Raw genomic sequence first — 16700 nt, forward strand, 5'->3', positions numbered from 1 at the left:
TAGGGGGTAGTCTTGTTGGAAGTGCTTCCAGCCAGATCTGGGCACAAGAGGGAGGAAGTGGAACGGGGTGAAAAAGGAGATGAAACTTTTTTTCTCAACTTTTCTCTATGCCTGGTAATTTTTGATTAGATGTGAATTCTATCTTCTTGGGTGTTGGATATTTTTATTCCTATGAATATTTTTGTGCTTTGTTTCTGGATGTCATTAAGATACTCATAAATAGTTTGATCCTTTCCGGTCTTGCTTTTAAGAAGCTCTGTTGAGTGGGACCAGAAGAGAATGGAATCTGGGGCTGGTTTTGACCCACCATCAAGGCAACACTCTCTGGGTGTACTACCCAATGTTGAGTGAACTATGAGAATTTACACTTCAGTTGTGGAAAGATACACTTTTTTTTTTTTTAATTTTATTTTTGAACCAGTTTATTGAGGTAGGATTGACAGCAAGGGAAATTATTCCCAGCTCTCTTCAAGCCATGGGTACATCCTCTAATTGTTTCAGAGGTTCTTAGCTTATCCTTTCCTCGTACCCATGTGTTTGTTACTCAGCTGATGACTTGGGGTGGGGGGGGAACCTCCGGAGGTATCCCTGGACTCCCAGCTCTTTCTCCTTATTCAAGGAGACCACCGGTCTTCCTGTATGTTCTCCTCCCCTGCGATATAACTTGGCAACACTCGCAAGGCTGTGCACTGGCCCAGCTGTAGGGAACACTCTGTTTCCCATTCCTCAGAGCTCACTGTCATTTGCTGTCTTAGGTTTGCTGTCCTAAGAGCTGTTGTCTCATGTGTTTGTGCTGGTTTTTCATTGTTTCATATGTGAGGGCAAGTCCTGCCCCTGTTAGTCCACCTTTGCCTGAAACCAAAGTTCAAATGCCACAGACTTTTTCTCATAAAAATAACTGTTCGTCTTTGCTTTCTCCACTTTCCTAATTTGGTGAAATGTAACATGATTACTTTCTGAGAAGAATTTGGGGGTATATAATGACCTCTATCTCTTCACTTGTTTGGAACCAGGCAGAACGGGCCAAATGGGAATCAAAGAATCAACTTTACAAACGCTAAAACTACATCAGAGGATGTACTTCGGATACCAGGCCGAAGCTCAGTATCCTATTCCTTCTGGCTAGTTTGAAGAAAAGCAGCTGGAGAAATATCATTCTCTCTGGGTCAGCTGGAGAGCCCGCCCGATCTGCTTCTCACATGGGAGACAGGAGCACGGTGGGGCTGTGGCCAGTTCTGACCCCTGAGGCTTTCAGGAGCAAGAGTTCAGAGGCCAGGTTTACCCCTGACCCATTCATCCTTCTCTTGGGAGAAGGAAGAAAAGGTGCAGCAGGCGCCTGGCTTCCTCTTCGGCCACACACTTCTCTCCTGGGAAATGACACCATATCAGTATTATTTTGGCTGAACTAAGTGACGGAAAACCCTGGCTGGAAACAGGCTGATAACAATGATCCATTGTCTCCCATGAGAAGTCCAGAGAATGGGCAGGCCCGGCTCCCTCTCTCTTGGCTCTGCCTTTCTGCTCTCTATTGGTTTCATCCCCAGGCTGTTCCTAGTGCGGCTGCAGTAAATAATTCCAGGTGCCATATTCAGACATGATGGCATCTTGTGGAAGAAGAGGGGAGGGGCGCCTGGGTGGCTCAGTCGTTGGGCGTCTGCCTTCGGCTCGGGTCGTGATCCCGGGGTCCTGGGATCGAGCCCCGCATCGGGCTCCCTGCTCCGCGGGAAGCCTGCTTCTCCCTCTCCCTCTGCCTGCCGCTCTGCCTACTTGTGCTCTCTCTCTGTGTGTCAAATAAATAAATAAAATCTTTAAAAAAAAAAAAAAAAGAAGAGGGGAGAGTCTTCCTGGTGTTTTTATTTATATTCCTAGACACTCCCTGGCAGCCTTGCCTTCCTGTCTCACTGATTATGATTGCATTCTACACTTATCCCCAATTTCATTGACATTGAAGATAAGGAATCACCTTCTGAAGTACTTACACTGTCATCATCTTACTGATTCATCGGTTTATGATTCATTTATGTTCAATCCATGTCAAAGAGTCACATGTAGTTACCAGCGTGGGGCTAGTGAGGCACCTAGGATACCAAATGTCAGTGCTGACTCTGTAGTTAATCCAAACCTGAGGATGAGTGCCTCTTAATTTTTGCTGCCGAGGCACCCTGTTTGCCTCGCCCTAGTCTTGGCACTGCCATTTACTATGGGAAATAGGATAGGGCGTGACCTTTGCCTTGCAGAGTTTTTGTGTACTTGGCAAGCACAGCTTGTGTGCACATCTAATAGGCACTAAATAGAAGTACAAATAGAAGCTAAGAATTTAGAGACAGTTATGATTTGAGCAAGCTCCATGAAAGGGAGAGCATTTCAAAAGGAACTTTGAAGGAGAGGTGAGTTTTGAATGTGTGAAAACCCATGGAAATGTGAAGGAAACCAGGCCAAAGAGAGATGGCTAGGAACCAGGGGAGGGCCTGGACACCAGCCTCCAAGGTCTGGACTTGAGACCAGGGAGCGATGTGGGGGAAGAGACCCAGGATGGCTTTGAGAACTTTTCACAAGTTTCCATTAAGGATCTGGAGGTGAAATTCCGATCGTGTGGTTAAGGGCGTGGATTTTGGTAATGAAGAGAAGGAGACTGAGGTTATCTTTTGGAGAAATTTGGTGATGAAGAGAGAGTGACCTGAGGATGTAGCAGGGTTGAGCAGGGATTCTCTTCATGGGAGAGGCAAGGTTCTGCTTGTGCTCTGGCAATAGGAGAATTGATGAACCAAGAAGTAGAGAATGAAGGTGTGGCTCAGGAGGGTTCGAGCAGGGGTCCAAGGAGTACTAGGCGTGAGACAAAACTCACATGGGGAGGAGAGCACTTTCAAAATGATGTCTTCTTCCAGGAGGGAGAAAATGTAGAGAAAGACATTTTAAGTGAAAAGGATGAACATTTGAGATAGCGAGCAGTGCAGAGTTTACATGCTCTCCGTCTGATCCTTTTCGTAAAGAAGGAGAGAAGGGCAGAGGTTGGTCAGGGAGTTGAGTGAGGATGCATTGAAAACTTATGCTAGGGGAATGGACCACTAAAATGACTGTTGGACAACTCTGTGGGCCCACTGCAAGCTCACTCATTCCACAAACACTTGATGGATGCGTACTGTGTGTCAGTTTCCTAATCTGGACAATAAGTACTAGTGCCTGCCTCTTAGCATCGTTCTGCAGATGAAATGACATAATTCATGGAAAGCTTCTTCAGCAGTGCCTCGCACTTAGTAAGCACTCAACAGGGAGTGAAGTGATTCCTCTGCTGTCTTATGTGCCAGGTACTGTGATGGTAAGTGGAATCTTCATCAGAGTTCTTCAGTCCTGTTCTCTAGTGGCCCATAACAAACTCAGAGGGAGAGTGGGATCCATAGGTAACAGGAGCACCTTAGAATTGAGGATTGGTAGACCATCACAGGACCACGGGGTCTGGGGTCAAGTGCGAGCAGCAGTGCAGTGTGTGGCTCCCGTGCTCGCCATCAGCTGGGTGACAGCACTTGGCTCTAGGCAAGGAGGTGAGTGACCTTGTTCAAAAAGCCGATTCCCAGCCAGGGAACGGTGGGGGGAGGGGAGGCTCAAGGTAGGAGAGGAGACAGCAGAGGAGGATAACTCACGGGAGAGGAGTCTGCAAGAGTTTGGCCCAGCCAAGCAGTCAGTCTTTATGAAGGGCTGTGGCCCTAACAAGGAACTTGACTATAAATTAGGAATAGGGTCACTGCCCATTGTCCAGCATAGATACCTACTGTAAGGACTGGGACAAGACAGAAGGGGGTTTGTGACTGGATGGGAAGGGATCAGGCTCAAAACTGGTGGAGAGGGGAGGGGACCAACGGTGAGCACTTCTTCGTGCCAGAGGCTCTACCGAGATTTCATGGGATTGTGGGTATGAGCCTGGGTTTGAATGTGTGGAGAAACGAAGTTTCAGAAAGGAACTGTTCAGAGTTGTTTGCTAATGAGTCTTGGAGCTGGCTTTGTGGCCCAGGGCTGTTTGACATAACTGCTGAATGTATTTGGGTATACTAAGAGCATTGGAAAATAGCCATGTCTAAAATAGAGTTGACTTTATTTTTACTTATGTATTTATTCATTTATTTATTTTTGAGAGAGAGAGCACGCTCAAGCAGAGGGAGGGGCAGAAAGAGATTCCCAAGCAGGCCCCATGCTCAGCACAGAGCCTGACGTGGGGCTCAATCCCACAACCCTGAAATCATGATCTGAGCCAAAATCAAGAGTCGGACGCTCAACTGACTGAGCCATCCAGGCACCTGATTTTATTTTTTTAGAAGCTTTTCCCCCTCCTCAGTTCTTTAGTATGATAGGTATCTTCATTATTGTCCAAGTGCCCAATCTATAGTGTGGGAGTCATCCTTGACCCTTCTGTGGTTATCATACTTCGAGCCCAATACAGGGAGCCTGGTATTTGCTCCCTTTTCTCTCATGTTCCAAAGCCACAGGTAGTGGGTTTCTTAGCTAGTCACTTTGCTGGTGTTACTGTCTCCACTAACTTGTCAAAATATAAGAGATCATCTTATATAACACACTATTCAGAATCATACGCCAGCTACCTCCAGACTAAAGATTATAAGGGCTTATCCCAACTGCATTCAATGGCCATTCACCCTTTACCTAATTCTTCTCATTTCAACAAATCCCTCTGAGCTGGCTTCCCTCTGAGGACTTAGCTAGTTTCTGAGAGCACAACCCAGACTGAGAGGTGGTCAATGCCTTTGAGAATCACTCTTGTAGGTGGTGAACAAGGTTACAGGCAAGAGGGTAAATAAGGATGGAAGTTTAGTAGGTAGTGCTATTCACTTTTTACATAGAAGTCACTTAGAGCTTCATGGAAGTGAAAGACTCAGAACAAAATGCACCCACAAAAGAGCAAAGGTATAGAATTGATGGTGGGTGGGGAGGGCAAATGGGAGCAGATCAATGAAGATGGGGATGCCTGCAGGAAGCTTAAAGAAGAGTAGGTCTGGGCAGGGATACAGTGAGAGGGAGGTTCGGGAAAGTCCGTCTGGACTGGGTCATGAAGCACGTTAAATCCCAAGCTCAGAAGTCTCGACCATGTCTGCTGACGACGGGAATGGAAATGAGATCTGTGTGTGGAACAGCTTTGCTGGGAACAGGGGAGAGGAAGTGGCGTTCTGTCACAAAGAGAGGTCTTAAGATGATTTAATTGATGGGATTTAGGATGCTTTAGGCTTAGGATGCTCTTGTCCTAGTCTAGGGCTAAGGTAATGAAGGTCTGAGCCTGGGTTGTGGCTGTGGAAAATCATTCTGTGAACATTTATTATGTATCTACTATGTGCCAAGAACTGTACTAGGTTCTGACGGGGAACACGAGTGTGAGCAATGGTTCTGCTCTAAATCATTCACAGTTTAGTAGGGGATGTCGGGAAGATTAATGATGGGTGGAGCACATTCCAGAGGGGGACTTGGAAGCTGATTGGATGGGTGTGGGGGGCGTAGGAAGAGCCTGGATCTGGAAACTTGGTGGCGCCATTGACGGCTGGGGTCATCAGGCAGAGGTGCAGGTGTGTTCTAGGGACGGGCGCCTGGCCAGCTGGGTGTGTAGCTTGGAGCTCCTTTCTGCTGGCCTCACTGACCCAGAGTGTGGTGGCAGGGTGGGGACCCTTGTTTGGAAGACACTAGAAGTGACATAATTGATACATTTTTCAAGAGACCAGAGTCTGAGCCACATAACTAACATGTCCACTATAGTGTCATGTTCCAAAGTGTCATTAAAAATATTCAAGTGTGAAAAAAATATTCAAGTGTGGACCCCTGAGAACACAAATCAAAACAAAAGCACAAACTTTTAAAATTGTGTGAAAGCTTAATTAAACCAAGAATTCAGAGATTAGTAGTACATTGAATCAAGTTTGTTTCTGATTGTGTTTTGTAACTTTCTGCTACCACTAGATGTCACAAAGATTCAGTTTTTAAAAGCCCTACCCCTTGAGGCTTTAAAAGATTTCTTTTTGTACAGAAATAAGATTTTCTAGTATTCACAAGTACAGTGAACTTCAAACTTTAAAATTAGTATTATGAAATACTCTAAATATGCACAAGAGTACACAGAATAATATAAGCAATATCTTTTACTCCAACTCAGATTTAACAAATATTAACCCTTTACCCTATTTGACAGCTTTTAAAAAAAAAAAAAAATCTTACTGGGGCGCCTGGGTGGCTCAGTCAATTGGGTGTCTGCCTTCAGCTCAGGTCATGATCCCAGGGTCCTGGGATCGAGTCCTGCGTCGGGCTCTCTGCTCAGTGGGGAGTCAGCTTCTCCCTCTGCCCCTCCTCCCCCCACCCCGCTCATGCTTGCTTACGCGTGCTCTCTCTCTGTCTCACAAAAATAAATAAATGAAATCTTTAAAAAAAATAATGAAATCTTACAGTTAATGTTCTGTTTGTACTCCTCCACCCCATCCCTCCTATTTCTTATGCCCACAGATAACCATTATCATAAGATCAGCAGATGTACTTTCCAGATATACATCCCTGACGTTTTCGTACAAATGTGTATGTATATCACCAAAAATACTGTAGATTTTTTGTGAGATTTTAACTTAATGTTAAATGGTGTCCTATTATAGGTGTCATTCTGCAACTTGCTTTTTCTCAGTCAGCATTATATTTTCAGGATTTATCCCTGCTGATTCATGTATATTTCATTTATTTTAGCTGCGGTATAATGTACCGTTGTATGTATTGTTCTGTTGGCAACTGTTTATACTGTTTTAATTTATATTTATATGTACATCCTGTACGTATCTCTTTGGGCAAATGTGTACCTTTGAGGCAATCTGGATGGTCTGCACACTGTCCCTGAACTATCAGTGACACTCTGTCCTAGTAAAGCCAAGATGTGTCAGACCACCTTCATAGAAGATGTATCAAGAACCACGTCCCTAGTATTCTGACAATAGTGTCCTATTGAAATAGGTGAAAAGTAATGTGTGAGAGTTTCTCTGGGGCAATGGTTCTGAATGTGAGCGTGCCTCAGAATCTGCTGGAGGGCTTCTTAAAACGCACTCCCAGGAAGGCTGGGGCTGGAGTATTCCCTTTCCAGCAAGCTCCCTGACAGTGCTCCTTCTCAGCAATCCCACACATACTCTCGGGTGGCTAAGGCTGGCCTGTGTTGTTCCCGGTGCCCGTTCTCCAGCTACTGGATGATGCCAGATTGCTTTCCAAAGTGCTCACGTGAGCTTACTAAATATGCTTACTGGCAGGACATGGGGGCTTCTGTGGTGCGGTTTCCTTTCCGGGTAGTTGGTCATGGCACACACTGACATTTTTGGCCATCACAGCCCTGTAATGTGGTAGCTGCTTTGGTGGTGAATTTGCACTTCCCCTGATTATTTAGTGAGGTTTCAAATCTTTTCATGTTTGCTCTTCTGGGAATTGTGTGTTCATATTATTTGCTTACATTCACAATTGATTTGTTTGTCTTTTTCTTATTGACTTTCTTTGTTGGTTATATGTGTTGGGAAATCTCTCAGGTGGTGGGTTGTCTTTTAACTTGGTTTATGGTGTTTATTGTTGGGCAAAAATGTTAAGTTTTATTTTAGTTAAATGAACCACTTTTTTTCCATTTATATTTTGTGCTTTTTTAATATCCTAACAAATTAATGAAACATTATTAGTTTCAGGCTGATTTAAAGATTATCCTTAAAAAATATTTTCTTTTTTTTTTAAGTTTTTTTTTTTTTTAAGATTTTATTTATTTATTTGAGAGAGAGAGCACAAGCTGGGGGAGCAGCAGAGGGAGAGGAAGAAGCAGACTCCCCACTGAATGGGTGCCCGATGCGGGGCTCGATCCCAGGACACTGGGATCATGACCTGAGCTGCATACCGACTGAGCCACTCAGGCGCCCCTAAAAATTATTTTCATTTAGAGTTTTCAAATTAATTTCTTTCAAGCATAGTCAATAAGCAAACTGGCAATTTAAAAATCAGGTAAAGCGTACTTTTACCAGTTATATTGAATAAAAACAATTCTAGTTTTCATTACTTGTACATTGGTGATAATGCTGAAATGATATTTTAAGTGCTAAAAACGAAACTACTGCAACCTAAACATCACAACATACTTCTCCCCCAGCTAATATTTTTGGCCTTTTAATTTGATGATTAAACACTTCCTTCAAGGAGATAGGAAGAAGAGCTTTTGGTCAGAAGATTCCAAAGTCTAAGTTAGTGCAGGAGAAGTTACCAAGTGGGAGGTGTGCGGTGAGTGACTTCCAGCATAACGAGGCTGAAGATGATGGGCAGATGAGATTTTATGAGTCGTGAGAAATGCTGACCCACTTCAAAATGTGTCCCTGTGCTCACACTGGCTGGAGCAATACCAACTAGATATTTATTTGCATCAACACTATTTTGAAATTCAGTTAACTGCGACATTATGGTTCATTCATTCAGAAGGAAGAGAGAGCTATGCATGGTGTGCAAAAACTACTTTGCATTATGTCTAATCCCTTTGTGAGGCAGATATTATCTCCATTTTGCAGAAACAGAAGTTCAGAGAGTTATTTAAGCTTCCAAGGTTCTCAAAGCTGATCATTGAGAGAGCTGATAAACAAACCCAGATTTTTCTGGCTTTAAAATTTTCTTGTTACCACTGCGTTCTCTCAGTAACATTTCACCAGAGCCTACTATTTGTAGGTATTATTAGTTATTGATATTTTAGTTAAAGTAGCCTAAGCCATTTTGCTAAACCACAAAATTAATTGAATTGGATATGCTAGGAGAGTAGCAGGTGGGCTCGTGCTGGAGGGTTTGAACTTGGCCAAACACCTTCTGAGAGCCTAAAGAGCTGGTACCTCCAGACAGCCCCAGGGCGGGGGTGTTGGGCAAGCAGACAAGAGGAACTTCACTTGCTTTGCCCTTTTTCCTAGGGTAGGGCTTCCCAAATTTTAATTTCCTATAAATCACTGGGAATTTTGTTAAAGTGTAAATTCTAATTCCTGAGTCTAGGGCAGAGCCCCAGATACTGCATCTCTAACAAGTGGGCGGATGATGCTGAGGCTGCTAGTTAGGAGACCACACTGAATAACAAGGGCCCAGACTGTACTTAGGAGTGTATGGTGGAGAATGTGCTGGAGAGAAAAGGAAAAGTGTTTAGACACTTGGGTCGCTGGAGGAGTTTGAGGGCAGAACTGCGCCGCAGTTCTCAGGAGGGTGGTGGAGGGCTGCCTGGGTGATAGGGGTGGGTGGGTGGTGGGCACAGTGCTGGCAGGGCCTTTGGCTCATGCTGTAGATTCTGAGCCCAGCCAGAAAGTGAGCAATGTCACCTTCTCCTGTATGGCATCTGTTGATTCACTGGACACAGAGCTGCGGTGCTCGTGATCCTAATGGCTTCAAAGCCAGTGGAAGCAGATTACGCTGAACAGTGGAATGAGGGACGTGTTTGCTGCATCATCCAAGGACCCTTTGGGAATAGTTCTGGAGCATTAGATAGCAAGCTTTCTGCTAATGAAGCTATGACAGGCTCTTGTTCTAAGCTCTGGCAACAGGAAGAATTAGAGTAGCTAACAGCAGATAAGTAACCACAATTTGTTGGTAATTACTTTTTCTTATCTGGAATTCAGAAAAAATTGAAGCAGATTTAATGGGTATCATGTTGTAGGAAAAGGAGAGTTCTTGGAAGAGTCAGGTTTGAGTGTGGTGTCACTTATCAGCTGTGATGAATCTTTCTGGGCCTCAGCTTCCTCTTCTGTTAAATGGGACCAGCACCCCGCCCGAGTCATTGTGAGAGCTGAGTGACACTTGTAGGAGTGCTTTGTAAATGGCAAGACTGTCTAAATTGGAAAATTGGTATCAGAGACAAAGTAGGGATGGGAGGCTGCTTCTACATAGGTTTTTAATATCTGCTCTCAACCCCCCAAATGAGATAATTATATAGACATTTCCCAACATGAAATGCTTCTGACCAAATTTTATTTTTGGATGGGAGGCTCCATTTGGCCTAATGGCATAATCATTAAAATTCATTATTTTAGTTTCTTATTTCCCTTAAAATATTTAGACCCCAATAATTTTCATATGAAAATATTTTCTAGGGCAAATAAGGGAAGACAACATATCAAGAGAAAAGTAAAGCCAGATTAGTTCACGACTGTAGTTTTATTTCTCTACAATTTTTACCTCTAAAATGTTCTACCTCCCTGTTTAGTTATTTGGGATGGAGATTTGTTTAGTAAAGAAATTATAGTCTGGGGAAAAGGCAACTTGACTTCTGTCTCTGCCATACCTTTGGCTGTATTGTGAAACCTTAGGTCAGTGATTTAACCCCATTAAGTCAAATGTGGAGTGACGTCACATGGTTCTCTGTCAATCCCAAATCCCTGATTTCCCACCTGTGTTGTTGAATTGATGGTACGAGTTGACTTAGAGGGAGAGACATGATATTTTAAATTTCTGTAAATTAAAATGTCAATTGACATCACCTTCAGTTTTTAAAATAAAACTGATTTACACTGACTGGCTATGGCCATTATGATTTTATTTCAAAATGGAAGGTATGTGCTTACATGTAGTCTTTAGGGATGCTGACGAATGTCCAAATGCATCCCAGCTGTGTTCTAAGTTTAGAGTGGAGGGGTGATAGATTCTTTGGACTCCTTGAAGCCATGTATGATATAGTTAACATTCATATTGCTGACTATGAGTTGACTCATATATTTGACTCAGTGTTTTTCTACTTTAAAAATACTAGAAGTCATTCTACAACAAAGCTATTAACTGAGTAGAGGATTAGATGTATTCACAGTTGAAGATCTCCCATCTAAGGACAATTGGGCTTGTGTAATCCACCCCTGCCCTACCCCCCTTCTCCCCACCCCAAAGTAATTTTGTGTTGGGAGATCAACTGACCAATCATATGCCGCCCTTCCATCCCACCCAACTTTCTGCTTTGTCCTCTGAAATTACTGGCTAATTTTAAACACACCCGTGTTGGCTCCATTTTTACTTCAGTTGGATATTTACCTTGGTGAGTGTGTTTGCTTATGTAAAATGAGTGCTGTTTATTTAGTGACAACGACCTTCAGAATATGCATATTTAATATAGAATCCCGCAATTATAGAAATTCTCATAGAAATTGCTATATTTATAAGGGTCTGGGACGCTCTTCATATTTTTATACTTATAAAGAATGTTTACTTTAAACTTTTTGGATGCTCATTGAATACATCAGGATGTTTACCTGTTGAGTAAGACGTTTACTTGGAGGAAGGCCTGGGGAATGCGGGTAAAAGGCAGGACTAGTATTTGCGGGGTGGGGGACCGGTGCAGGACGCTGAGAGCGCCCAGTTCTCCCGAGGGCACCAGCACCCATTCAACTCCTGGCAGTGTCCCAACATATCCTGGGCACACACACTGTTCCCTGTCGTCATTACGCTGGCCTGGCACCTCACCTCCTCACCCGGGGCCAGAAACTTGGAGGTCACCCCAGAGTCCTCCCGCTGCCCTGCTTCCTACCTCCAGCGCCGGTATCAGATCCCGCCTCCGCTTCGGACTGTGCCTTGTACTCCCCGACGGCAGGGCGGCTCAGCCTCGTCTGGTCTCTGCATGACAGCAGCATCTGCTGGCAAAATGGCTTTGGTGAAAGTCCACATCCTGATCACATGCCCCAATGATGCACATCTTTAGCTTGAAATGCTCCCTTGGCGTCCCCGGGCCATCAGGAAGACATCTAAACTCCTTCTAGGAGCCACAGAGAGCCTCCCTCTTGCTGTCCTTTGGACCACACTCCATGCCCCAGCCTCACTAACCACTTGAAATGTCATGAAGTTTTCCTGCTCTCTCTAGCTTGTGGGCTTCGGTGAATGTTCTTCCTGTTGCCTGGGACGTTTTCTCCCAGGGTCACCTGGCATATCTGTTTCTGTTATGACTGGAGGGCCTCCCCTGTTCCTGGCATGCAGTAGGTCCACCTTCAGAGAATGAATGAGTGGAATGTGAAGATGGGAGGGTAGGTGGGTGTGTGGATGCCTGTGTGACTAGGGAACAGCCTGTCCTACCTGCACAGCCACCCCGAGACAGCACCCAGCAGGACACCATGCTTCCTTCCTAGCCACACCTCGTCCCCCAGCACAGATCTGCTTACAGAGAGCCAACAGGTAGCCTGGGCCTCTGGCGTAAGCAAGACTCAGGGTATTGTTCTTGCTCTGACCAGAAGCCTGGGCCTCCTGCTAGGAATTGGCCTTATTTGGCTCCAGAGCCAAGCCTTTTGCCCCTCTTTGGATAGCCTGCTCCTTTGTCATCAAATTGCCAGATTGTATAGTCTTCAGCTTAGGCCTTTAACTTCTCAAAGATTTTTCTTCTATAGTGAAGACTCAAGAAGAACATTTTTAACTTTGAAAGTATGGACTTCTTTCTATGGCTTAACAACCTCTCTCAAACTGTAGTTTGTTTCATTTTCCACTGCACTGTAAGCTCCTTGATGGCAAGAATCATAGTGGGTTTTGTTTGCTCTCGGCATTTCCAGAGACTAGAGCAGTGCCTGGGGCATAGTAGGTGCTCAGTAAATATTTCAGTGAGTAACATGAATGAATATAAGAATGAAGGAGCTAAGGCAAATATTTCATTTTTTAAAAGAAAAAAATTTAGGGGACACCTGGGTGGCTCAGTCGTTAAGCATCTGCCTTCGGCTCAGGTCATGATCCCAGGGTCCTGGGATCGAGCCCCACATCAGGCTCCCTGCTTGGCAGGAAGCCTCCTTATCCCTCTCCCACTCCCCCTGCTTGTGTTCCTTCTCTCGCTGTGTCTCTCTCTGTCAAATAAATAAATAAAGTCTTTTTAAAAAATGCAAGAAAAATTTAGAACAGCTTTATATTTACAGAATTATTACCAAGATCATATGGAGTTTCTGTATACCCTGAACTCAGTTTCCCGTATGATTAACATCTGACATTAGTACGGTACAATGTCATGGGATCTTTTTCCTGAGCTCTCTCTTTCTTTGGTCTTCCCAGTCTTCCACTCCCAGACTCCCCTTTTTGGTCCTTTGTCCAGGCAGCTGGGTTTCAGTTACCCTGCTCTGCTGCACACCTTCCACGACTATGCCTGCCTCTGGGGCCAGGTGGCAGAAGACACAGAGAAAAAGAGCAGCAGGGATGGTCCCCACTTTCTGGGGAATCACAGCTCCTCCAATCAGAGACAGTTGCCCTCCCTCAGAAATTTAGGTACTTGAGGCTCCCACTGCCCATTTTGTCACCACGGAATTATCTGGGAGCCGGGGATCGAGAGAATAGAAGAAAGAAAATGACAGAGGATTTCCCTCCACCCTCTCACAGTGCTCTGTAGTCAGAGAAGGGGAGCCTCTCCTGGAGCTTTCTCTGTGTGCCCAGGTGCCCAATGCCGGGTTTGCACGCCCTTGGGTCCAGGATATGGGAGGGAAAAAATGGGAACCTCACTGCTTTTTCAGTGGTACTTTGAATTCTGGTCTTCCCCTATTTGCCTATTACTGTTTACTTTGCAAAGTCTTCAAACAGCTACTCCATGCATTCTGTCCAGGTTTTATGGCGGCACTCAAGGGCGGCACTCAATGGCAGCACTCAATGGCGGGCAGGGTCAGGGTGGAGTACCCTGTGATTATTCCATGGGACCCCACATGTCTAATTAACTTTAAAATATTTATCTAAATAATACATACAGGGACTATACCTGCATAAACATATGGATATATTTCCTCCCAGAGAAAACACACCATGTTAATTATGTTTACCAATCTATGAATAGAAGGATCATAGTATTTTTTCTCTATTTTCTAAAATTTTCCCACAGTCGCCATAAATTACACCAGAAGTAAATCCAATAAATGTTATTTTTAAATTTTTTTTAAAGATTTATTTACTTATTTTATAAAGAGAGAGTGGGGAGTTAAGGGAGGGAGAGGGAGAGAGAATCTCCAGCAGACCCCCTGCTGAGCCCAGAGCCCAAGTGGGGCTCCATCTCCAACCCTGAGATCATGACCTGAGCTGAAATCAAGAGTCAGACACTTAACCAACTGAGCCACCCAGGCGCCCCTAAATGTTTTTTTTTTTAAAGAAGCCTAATATAATTGAACGTTGTGATTAGATGTTTACAGCACCATTTAACACAAAACATTTTGCTTTCATTTCTATATTAGAAACCAGCCCCAGAAAACCCAGAGGTTTGGGGATATTGCATTGCTTTCCCACTTGGGGAACATTTTGTTTATGCCAGTATCATATACTATTTTCATGACTACAGCTTCCTAGTAAGTTTTGAGTTTGGAAAATATGAGTCCTCCAACTTTATTTTTCCTTTTCAAGATTGTTCTGGGTAATAAGAGACTCCTAATCTTAGGAAACAAACTGAGGGTTGCTGGAGGGGAGGGGAATGGGGTGATGGACATTGGGGAGGGTATGTGTTATGGTGAGAGCTAGATGTTGTGTAAGACTAATGAATCACTTACCTCTACCTCTGAAACAAATAATACAGTATATGTTAATTAAAAATTTTTTTTTTAAATTAAAAAAATATAAAGCCACTCCATTTTTTAAAAAAAGATTGTTCTGGTTATTTGAGATCCTTTGTAATTCCATATTAATTTTAGGATAAATTTTTACATTTTTGGAAAAGAGGCCACTGGGATTTTCATAGAGATTGCATTGAATCTACAGATTGCTTTCAGCAGTATGTCATTTTAACAATGTTGTCTTCCAATCCATGAATATGAGATGTCTTTTCATTTACTTTGGTTTTCTTCATTTCAGCAATGTTTTGTAGTTTCCAGTGTATGAGTCTTGAACCTCCTTAGTTAAATTTTTCCTAAGTATTTTTTTCTTTCTGATGCCATTGTAAATGGAATTTTAATTTCCTTCTCAAATTGTTCACTGATAGTGTATAGAAATCAACTTATTTTTGTGTGTTGATTATGTACCCTGAAAATTTACTGAATTAGCTTACAAGCTCTAATAGTTTATTTTGTGTGGATTCCTTAGGATTTCTTATATACAAGATCATGTTATCTGCAAATAGATAATTTTACTTCTTCCTTTTCAATTTCAGTGCCTTTTATTTCTTTTTCTTGCTGATTTGCTCTGGCTAGAACTTACAGTACAGTGTTGAATAGAAGTAGTGAAAATAGGCATCCTTGACTCGTTCCTGATGTTAGGAGAAAAGCTTTCAGTTAATTACCATGAGTATGATGTTAGCTGTGCATTTTTCATAAATGCCCTTTATCATGTTGGGCAAGTTTCCTTTTAGTCTAAATTTATTGACTATTTTTATCATATAAGAGAATTGGATTTTTCAAATGCTTTTTCTGCATCAAATTAGATGTGTGTCTTCCCCCCTTCATTCTATCATTATGGTGTATTACATTGATTTTCATATTTTTAACCATCCTTGCATTCCTGGGATAAATCCTCTTTAGTCATGATGCATAATCTTTTTAAGATGTTGCTGAAATTTATTTGCTAGCATTTCATGGAGGATTATTTCATCTATATTCATAAGGGGTACAGGCCTATAGTTTTCTTCTGATATCTTTGTCTGACTTTGGTATCATTATACTTATAGTTGGCCAAATAGAATGAATTACAAAGTGTAGCTTCCTCTTTTATTTTCTGGAAGAGTTTGAGAAGGACTAGTGTTAATTCTTCTTTAAGTATTTGGGGGAATTCATCAGTGAAGCCATCTGGTCCTGAGCTTTTTGTTGGAAGGTTTTTGATTGCTGATTCAATCTTTTGATCTGTTATACTTCTTTTCAGATTTTCTATTGATTCTTGAGTCATTCATAGTTTGTGTGCTTCTAGAAATTTGTTCATTCCATATAGGTTATCTAATTGGTATGCAGTTGTTCATAATATTCTCTTATAATCCCTTTTATTTCTGTAAGGTCTGTAGTAATGTCATCACTTCTATTTCTGATTTTAATTAAGTCTTCTTTCTTTGGTATCTTTTGGTCCATTGAGCTAAATGTTTATCAGTTTCATTGACATTTTTTTTTTCAAAGAACCAAGCCTTCATTTTGTTGATCCTTTTGTTTTTCTGTTCTCTGTCTCATTTATCTCTGCTCTATTATTTATTATTTCCTTCCTCTGCTAGCTTTGGGTTTAGCATGTCCTTTTTCTCAGTTATTTAGGTATAAAACAGAGTTAACATGTTCTTTTTTGTCTCAGTTATTTAGGTATAAAACTGAGTTACTGATTTGGGATCTTTTTTTAAATACAAACATTTACAGTTTTATAAATTTCCCTCTGAGTACTGCTTTTGCTGCATGCCATAAGTTTTGATGTGTTGTGTTTTAATTTTCCTTCATATCAATGTATTTTCTAATATCATTTTTGATTTCTTTTTGATCCATTTTTGTCTAAGGTTGTGTAGGTTAAGTTTTTTATATTGTAAATTTTCTAGTTTTTCTTCTGTTACTGATTTCTAGCTTCATTCCATCATGGTCAAATAAGGTATTTTGTATGATATCAATCTTTTCAAATTTATTGAGAGTTTGTCACATAATACATAGTCTATCCTGGAGAATGTTCCATGTGCACTTGAGAAGAATGTATATTCTGTTGTTGTTTGGTGGACTTTTCTGTATACATCAGGTAGGTCTAGTTGGTGATTAGTGTTTTTCAAGTCCTCTGCTTCCTTTTTGATCTTCTGTATATTTGTTAAATCTGTTATTGAAAAT

This window comes from Halichoerus grypus, chromosome 7 (genome assembly GCF_964656455.1).
Source record: "Halichoerus grypus chromosome 7, mHalGry1.hap1.1, whole genome shotgun sequence".
Taxonomy (NCBI): domain Eukaryota; kingdom Metazoa; phylum Chordata; class Mammalia; order Carnivora; family Phocidae; genus Halichoerus; species Halichoerus grypus.